The sequence below is a fragment of the Oncorhynchus clarkii genome, chromosome 8, assembly GCF_045791955.1.
Source record: "Oncorhynchus clarkii lewisi isolate Uvic-CL-2024 chromosome 8, UVic_Ocla_1.0, whole genome shotgun sequence".
NCBI classification, from domain to species: Eukaryota; Metazoa; Chordata; class Actinopteri; order Salmoniformes; family Salmonidae; genus Oncorhynchus; species Oncorhynchus clarkii.
The window spans coordinates 39,862,349-39,870,757 of NC_092154.1; the positions used below are offsets into that span (position 1 = coordinate 39,862,349).

Sequence of the window (8,409 nt, forward strand, 5' to 3'; positions counted from 1 at the left end):
AAAAAATACAGTTTTATATATTTATGTTTGAAGCCTGAAATGTGGCAAAAGGTCGCAAAGTTCAAGGGGGCCGAATACTTTCGCAAGGCACTGTATATGTATATACTGTACTCTATATCATCTACTGCATCTTTATGTAATACATGTATCACTAGCCACTTTAACTATGCCACTTTGTTTACATACTCATCTCATATGTATATACTGCACTCAATACCATCTACTGTACCTTGCCTATGCCGCTCTGTACCATCACTCATTCATATATCTTTATGTACATATTCTTTATCCCCTTACACTTGTGTCTATAAGGTAGTAGTTTTGGAATTGTTAGCTAGATTACTTGTTGGTTATTACTACATTGTCGGAACTAGAAGCACAAGCATTTCGCTACACTCACATTAACATCTGCTAACCATGTGTATGTGACAAATAAAATTTGATTTGATTTGATGTGGCCCCCATCAACAGTCTCAAGTCTTCTTGGGCATGACGCTACAAGCTTGGCACACCTGTATTTGGGGAGTTTCTCCCATTATTCTCTGCACATCCTCTCAAGTTCAGTTTGATATATTTATTTTTGATTTCTTTCACCTTTATTTAACCATATAGGCAAGTTGAGAACAAGTTCTCATTTACAACTGCGACCTGGCCAAGATAAAGCAAAGCATTGCGACACAAACAAACACATAGAGTTACACATGGAATAAACAAACATACAGTCAATAACACAATAGAAAAAGTGTATATACAGTGTATGCAAATAAGGTAGGATAAGGGAGGTAAGGCAATAAATAGTGGCAAAATAATTACAATATAGCAATTAAAAACTGGAGTGATAGATGTGCAGAAGATGAGTGTGCAAGTAGAGATACCTGGGTGCAAAGGAGCAAAATAAATAAAATAAGTAACAGTATGGGGATGAGGTAGTTGGATGGGCTATGTACAGGTGCAGTGATCTGTGAGGTGCTCTGACAGTTGGTGCTTAAAGTTAGTGAGGGAGATATGAGTCTCCAGCGTCAGTGATTTTTGCAGTTCGTTCCAGTCATTGGCAGCAGAGAACTGGAAGGAAAAAGGAAGATTTGGCTTTGGGGTTGACCAGTGAAATATACCTGCTGGAGTGTGTGCTACGGGTTGGTGCTGCCATGGTGACCAGTGAGCTGAGATAAGGTGGGGCTTTACCTAGTAAAGATTTGTAGATGACCTGGAGCCAGTGGGTTTGGCGACGAGTATGAAGCGAGGGCCAGCCAACGAGAGCATACAGGTTGCAGTGGTGGGTAGTATATGGGGCTTTGGTGACAAAACGGATGGCACTGTGATAGACTGCATCCAATTTGCTGAGTAGAGTGTTGGAGGCTATTTTGTAAATGACATCGTCAAAGTCAAGGATCATTAGAATAATCAGTTTTACGAGGGTGTGTTTGACAGCATGAGTGAAGGCTGCTTTGTTGCGAAATCGGAAGCTGATACTAGATTTAATTTTGGATTGGAGATGCTTAATGTGAGTCTGGAAGGAGAGTTTACAGTCTAACCAGACACCTAGGTATTTGTAGTTGTCCACATATTCTAAGTCAGAACAGTCCAGAGTAGTGATGCTGGATGGGCGGGCAGGTGTGGGCAGCGATCGGTTGAAGAGCATGCGTTTAGTTTTACTTGCATTTAAGAGCAGTTGGAGGCCACGGAAGGAGATTGTATGGCATTGAAGCTAGTCTGGAGGTTAGTTCACACCGTGTTCAAAGAAGGGCCAGAAGTATACAGAATGGTGTCGTCTGCGTAGAGGTGGATCAGAGAATCACCAGCAGCAAGAGCGACATCATTGATGTATACAGAGAAAAGAGTCAGCCTGAGAATTTAACCCTGTGGCACCCCCATAGAGACTGCCAGAGGTCCGGACAACAGGCCCTCCGATTTGACACACTGAACTCTATCTGAGAAGTAGTTGGTGAACCAGGCGAGGCAGTCATTAGAGTAACCAAGGCTGTTGAGTCTGCCGATAAGAATGTGGTGATTGACAGAGTCGAAAGCATTGGTCAGGTCATTGAATACTGCTGCACAGTATTGCATCTTATCGATGGCGGCTATGATATTGTTTAGGACCTTGATCGAGCTCGGAAACCAGATTGCATAGTGGAGAAGGTATGGTGGGATTAGAAATGGTCGGTGATCTGTTTGTTAACTTGGCTTTCGAAGACCTTAGAAAGGCAGGGTAGGATATGTTGAATGGGGAGTGTTACTGCACAGTTATTTTCAAGTTTCTCCAGAGATGTTCGGTTGGGTTCAAGTCTGGGCTTTGGCTGAGCCAATCAAGGACATTCAGAGACTTGTTCCGAAGCCACTCCTGCGTTGTCTTGGCTGTGGGCTTAGTGCCGTTGTCCTGTTGGAAGATGAACCTTCGCCCCAGTCTGAGATCCTGAGCGCTCTGGAGCAGGTTTTCATCAATGATCTCCCTGTACTTTGCTCCTTTCATCTTTCCCTCAATCCTAAGTAGTCTCCAACTCCCTGCCGCTGCAAAACATCCCCACAGCATGATTCTGCCACCACCATGTTTCACCGTAGGGATGGTGCCAGGTTTACTCCAGACGTGAAGCTTGGCAAAATAGCTCAATCTTGGTTTCATCAGACCAGTGATTCTTGTTTCTCATGGTCTTAGAGTCCGTCATGTGCCTTTATCTGAGGAGTGGCTTCCGTCTGGCCACTCTTACGTAAAAGCCAGACTGTTGGAATGCTGCAGAGATGATTGTCCTTCTGACAGGTTCTCCCATCTCCACAGACTCTGTGGAGCTCTGTCAGAGTGATCATCGGGTTCTTGGTCACCTCCCTGACCAAGGCCTTTCTCCCCCGATTGCTCAGTTTGGCTGGGTGGCCAGCCATAGGAAGTGTCTTGGTGGTTCCAAATGTCTTTCATTTAAGAATGATGGAGGCCACTGTGCTGTTGGGGACCTTCAATGCTGCAGAAATGTTTTTTGTACCCTTCCCCAGATCTGTGCCTCAACACAATCCTGTCTCAGAGCTCTGCAGACAATTTCTTTGACCTCATGAATTGTTTTTTGTTCTGAAATGCGCTGTCAACTTATAGACAGGTGTGTTTCTTTCCAAATTATGTCCAATCAATTGAATTTACCACAGGTGGACTCCAATCAAGTTGTAGAAACATCTCAAGGACGATCAATGGAAACAGTATGCACCTGAGCTCAATTTTGAGTCTCATAGCAAAGGGCCTGAATACTCATGTATTCATACTTATGTATGTACTTATGTAGTCCCTAAAGTGCACACATCCCTGGGTCGCTTGTCTTTTCAGTTCGCTGCAGTTAGCGACTGGAACGAGCTGCAACAAACACTCAAACTGTACAGTTTTAGCTCAATCTCTTCATTCAAAGACTCTATCATGGACACTCTTACTGACAGTTGTGGTTGCTCTGCATTGTTGTCTCTACCTTCTTGTTCTTTGTGCTGTTGTCTGTGCCCAACAATGTTTGTACCCTGTGTTGTGCTGCTACCATGTTGTGCTGACGCCATGTTTTGAGGCTACCATGTTGTTGTCATTTTGTGTTGCTACCATGCTGTGTTGTCATGTTCTGCTTCCATGCTATGTTGTCGGTAGTGTTGTGTTGTCTCTCTTGTCATGTGTTTTGTCCTATATTTTTATTGAATTAATTTTTATTTTTAATCCCAGCCCCCATCCCCACTTGTGCCTTTTTGTAGGCTGTCATGTAAAATAAAAATGTGTTCTTAACTGACTTGCCTAGTTAAATAAAGGTTACATTTAAAAAAAATCTATGGTTTGGTATTAAAAATAAGGTATTTATATATTTTTATTTTTAATACATGTTTGTCATTATGTAGATTGCTGAGGATTTTTATATAATAAATTTTACAATAAGGCTGTAATATAGCAAAACGTGGAAAAAGTCAAGTGGTTTGAATACTTTCCGAAAGCACTGTATATACTGTATATATTTTTTCCCATCAGATTAGGAAATTACAGGCTGTTATCCCTAGGCTGCGCTCAAGATCAAAAATCTCCCCAATTGATTAAGCTTTTTAGGGACAAGAAAATTATCATACCTAGCCTATAACAACACAATTCAATAAAAAAAAAAATTTGAGTGAATAAAAAACTTTAGTCTAGGCTGTAAACTGCAGTGAATATGCCATTTCAATAACCGCAAAAAAAAGCCCTGCGATTTGAACGCATGTTAAATTCCGAAATAATAATAATCTACCCTAGGCCTGACTAGGCAACCATTTGGATGATTAGGTGGCCATGATGGTATGAGGGCCAGACTTGGAATTTAGCCAGGACACCAGGGTTAACACCCCTACTCTGACAATAAGTGTCATGTGATGTTTAATGACCACAGTCAGGACACCCATTCAAAAGACAGCACCCAACAACAAGGCAATGTCCCAGGGGATTTCTTTTTTATACCAGAGCAAAGAGTGCCTCCTACTGGTTCTCCAACACCACTTCCAGAAGCATCTGGTCTCCCATCCAGGGAACAACCAGGATCAATCTTGCTGACCTACAGAGGCAAGCCAGCAGTGGGATGCAGGTTGGTATGCTGCTGGCAACAGTCATCTTGCCTCATTGGCCATGTTAATGACTGAAATAACATTTGTCTCCTGATTGAGCATCTTCATATGTACTGTCAATTATAAAATAAATCAGCTTGTCTGATTCACTGAAGCTTCATGGTGATGATAGAAAAACAACCATAAAAAAAATAACAGAATACAAAGAGCACAAGGAAAATCATGAAAGGTGGTATTAAAGACTATTTGTATTAAATGGCAACAGAATCACATGCATCGTTGGGAAATGTCCATTGGGACCTTGTGTGTCTTCTCTCGCTTTGTTTTAGTTTGTGTGTTGTGGTCCCTTTCTGGTCCAACCCACACAGAGAGCAGACTTGCCCTTCAGATTCATTTCATGGAGGATGATTTCAGTAAATTGAAAATGGGTTTAAGAGTGCAAAATTCAGGTCCAATTTTACCACCACTGGAACTGTGTCGAGAAGGTCATACATTAAAGGCTCTTACCCTTCAACCTCAATATAACATGGGACAGTCTTTTCCAATAAAAAAAATAAATGTAACATCAAAACCTGAATCAAATTAGACACCAGTACCTAACCTCTGTTAGCTACACTAAGGTTGTGTGTTGCTCCTAGAGTTTCAAGACTGAGAGGAGGGATATGTCTCTGGCTGTGCACATGGACGGCAGTGGAACGCCCTCCATCTTGTGCTCAACTGTGTTGTAGTCGCACTTCCTCAGAAGGTCAGACATACTGGAGACTTCGCCGAACCGCCACTCACTAACGGGGCTAAAGGCAGTGCTGAATCTCCACACCTGCCCGAACAGAACAGGTAAGAAAGCATTAGTAAGGCAGGAAAGTTCACTCCAGTCTAGTTAACATTTAAAGGGGTATAGGGTAAGGGAATCAACATCAGTGCTATTGTACAAACAATAAGAAAGGCCTATATGGTGGCAGTGGCACTTTAAAATCCTAGACTGGGAATGTAAATCCTCAGACGAGGTTGTAAATATAGTTATATTCAACGGGTGGGTCTAATCCTGAATGCTGATTGGTTAAAACCGCATTCCAGCCGGGGTCTAATTCCACAAGTTACTACCTGACTGCGCAATCCACTGTCTCATCAGCCCAGGCAGGCAATTTATAAACTTGATCTCCACTATAAAAAGCATCTAGACATTATCTCACATTTCTTTTAAACTAACATTTAGTTTTCAACAGCAAAGATTTGTAGAAACCTTGCTGTCTGTCTCTCCTACATTTGCAACATTGTTTTAACGTTCAAATTCGATCTCTAGCTGTCGCATAGTAATGAACGTGTCATGAACTCCTCAGTAAAAGGCACATGACAGCCCGCTTGGAACAGACAGGCAGGCAGCTTTTCTCAGCCCGTCAAAATCATGAAGCAGCATAATTTATGAATATATACAAAGACATATCAATAAGAAACAGGTAAAACGAAACCAAGTGCAGCTAGTTTGCAGTCTTTCCAGCTTCAATTTCAAGTTATTGTGTAAGCTGTGTTGTTGGCTAGCTCCTCTAAACAACGCAAGAACACATTTTATATGCCAGGTGAAATCCTGGCATAATGCCTCATCAGCTAATTGTTCTGGGATGTAACCAAATAAATGTCACTAGAAAACAGCTTAATCAAATGCAGCTACATTGTTGTAATTCTGGCTACACTTTTCAACATGACTGTAAATTAGCCGTAGTTGGCTAGCTAGCAAGGGATAAGAACGTTGACAGCCAGTAAGGTAATGGGACATTTAGAACTAACAACTGGGTCGCGTCCATAGATACAGAACAAAAAGACTGAATGACTGGCTCGCATCTCTGGCAACCGAACAGATAGAATGAACGACCAGCCGGCTTGTTTAGAAACCTTAGATTCGTGTCGGACTATGTCTTGTGGAAGGATGAAATACTAACACAGATTGCTATACCAGTCCTCGTTTTGAAACCATTTATTCCGTTAGCAATTTTATCCTTTGCTAAGCTCAGTGGCGGTGACTGGGACGTCAATGTTGGTGGTGACTGTGTCGTCAATGGTGTGGTGACTGTGTCGTCAATTGTGGTGGTGACTGTGTCGTCAATGGTGGTGGTGGTGACTGTGGTCAATGGTGGTGGTGGTGACTGTGTCGTCAATGGTGGTGGTGGTGACTGTGTCGTCAATGGTGGTGGTGGTGACTGTGTCGTCAATGGTGGTGGTGGTGACTGTGTCGTCAATGGTGGTGGTGGTGACTGTGTCGTCAATGGTGGTGGTGGTGACTGTGTCGTCAATAGTGGTGGTGGTGACTGTGTCGTCAATGGTGGTGGTGGTGACTGTGTCGTCAATGGTGGTGGTGGTGACTGTGTCGTCAATGGTGGTGGTGGTGACTGTGTCGTCAATGGTGGTGGTGGTGACTGTGTCGTCAATTGGTGGTGGTGGTGACTGTGTCGTCAATTGGTGGTGGTGGTGGTGACTGCGTCGTCAATGGTAGTGGTGACTGTGTCGTCAATGGTAGTCATGACTGTTTCATCAAGGGTGGTGAATGCGTTGTCAACGCAGTGTCCTTGCTCTCACTCGCGCTCTCTACGGCGAAAACAGGTGGCTTTCTCTCGACCGTGGGCGCCATTGGGACCACCTTGAGGGACTTGATCAGTGTGTAATGGTCCTGCAGGGCCAGCGCCATGTCCAGCTGCTCTGTCTCCTCCACCCCCCAGATCAAGCTCTCGTATGATGTGTAATCCAGGCAGCTGATAGCCCACCTGTTCCACTCCATGGTGCGCAGTAGTGCGTCTGCACTAGAGTGTCAGGGCAGCCAAAACCCCTGTTCAGGCAGGGCATTCTCTCCAGGGGACAGAGGAGGAGGTGCTCGGGCCCTTTGTAGGAGTGGAAAATGGCCCCACAGACTAGGGGGCAGGTGACAGGAGATACCGGGTTCTGGCCTGGTCATGCACCTCTGACTCAGGCAGGTCACACAGCGGATATGTTGCTGCTCCATCGTTAAGAGGGCAGGGAGTGGAGTATTTAGGGTGTTGTAAGGTGGAGCTGGGAGTGGTGGTGGGACCGGGAGAGTCAGCAGCTCTGTGAGGGGAAAAATAGAAAATACACAGGACCTCATTTTATTTGATAGTTTTGGTGCAGACAATACAGTACAGTCAATACAATAAGTATTTCAAATAGAATCATTAGCTTTTTTTCTACACAAGTAAATTGGGTGAAAATGTACCAAAATGCAGCAATTCACCGTCAGAATCATGCAAGTAGCAACATTATATAAAATAATAATTTGGATAGGAAAGTGGTCTGTCTTGCTCAGTTCAATACATAAGCTAAAGAGCGTGCTAGTTTAGCTATGTTGTGTCATTGTAACACCAAATAAAAAGCATAATAACAACTTGACTGGCCAACTGGATAGCTACTAAGCATAAGTTAGCCGCTAGTTCGCCAGATTGGTCAACAAATGAAAACAAGCTGAAGCTAGCTAGCTAGTGACCCGGTTGTTCAAACTCCACGACTATAGAAACATAGTTACTTTCCCGTTTATCTTACAGTGCTACAGCTGGATATAAACTACTTTTTTCTATACCTTTTTTCCCTTGACTTTCAACCAACCTCCCTTTGCCTTGTGTGTCTGCTCCGGCGCCTTCTAAACCGATCGCAGGGGCATATTCATCACGTTAATTTTGTTGCAAAACGTTTCTTAAACTGAAGCAAATAGAACGAAACAGGGAGGGACCTACCTGAATTTGTCCAATAGAAACTCTCATTTTTTGAAACGTTTTGCAACCGTTTGTACTAATGATTACAGCTCGTCACTAGTTACCACAGCCACAATGTCTATTTTAGTTTATATGAATGTTACCAAATAGCCCATTTTGACTT

The 8,409-nt window shown here is 43.3% G+C and overlaps 1 long non-coding RNA gene across 1 annotated transcript; it reads right to left on the reverse strand.

Moving 5' to 3' along the window:
• Positions 1 to 4,418: 4,418 nt before the first annotated feature.
• On the reverse strand, positions 4,419 to 8,201 carry LOC139415668 (uncharacterized). The gene is made up of 3 exons (XR_011634972.1): positions 8,114 to 8,201; positions 7,290 to 7,608; positions 4,419 to 5,353 (listed from the first exon to the last, which is right to left on the reverse strand). It is a non-coding gene; the product is annotated as an uncharacterized lncRNA (long non-coding RNA).
• Between the last annotated feature and the right edge of the window lie 208 nt (positions 8,202 to 8,409).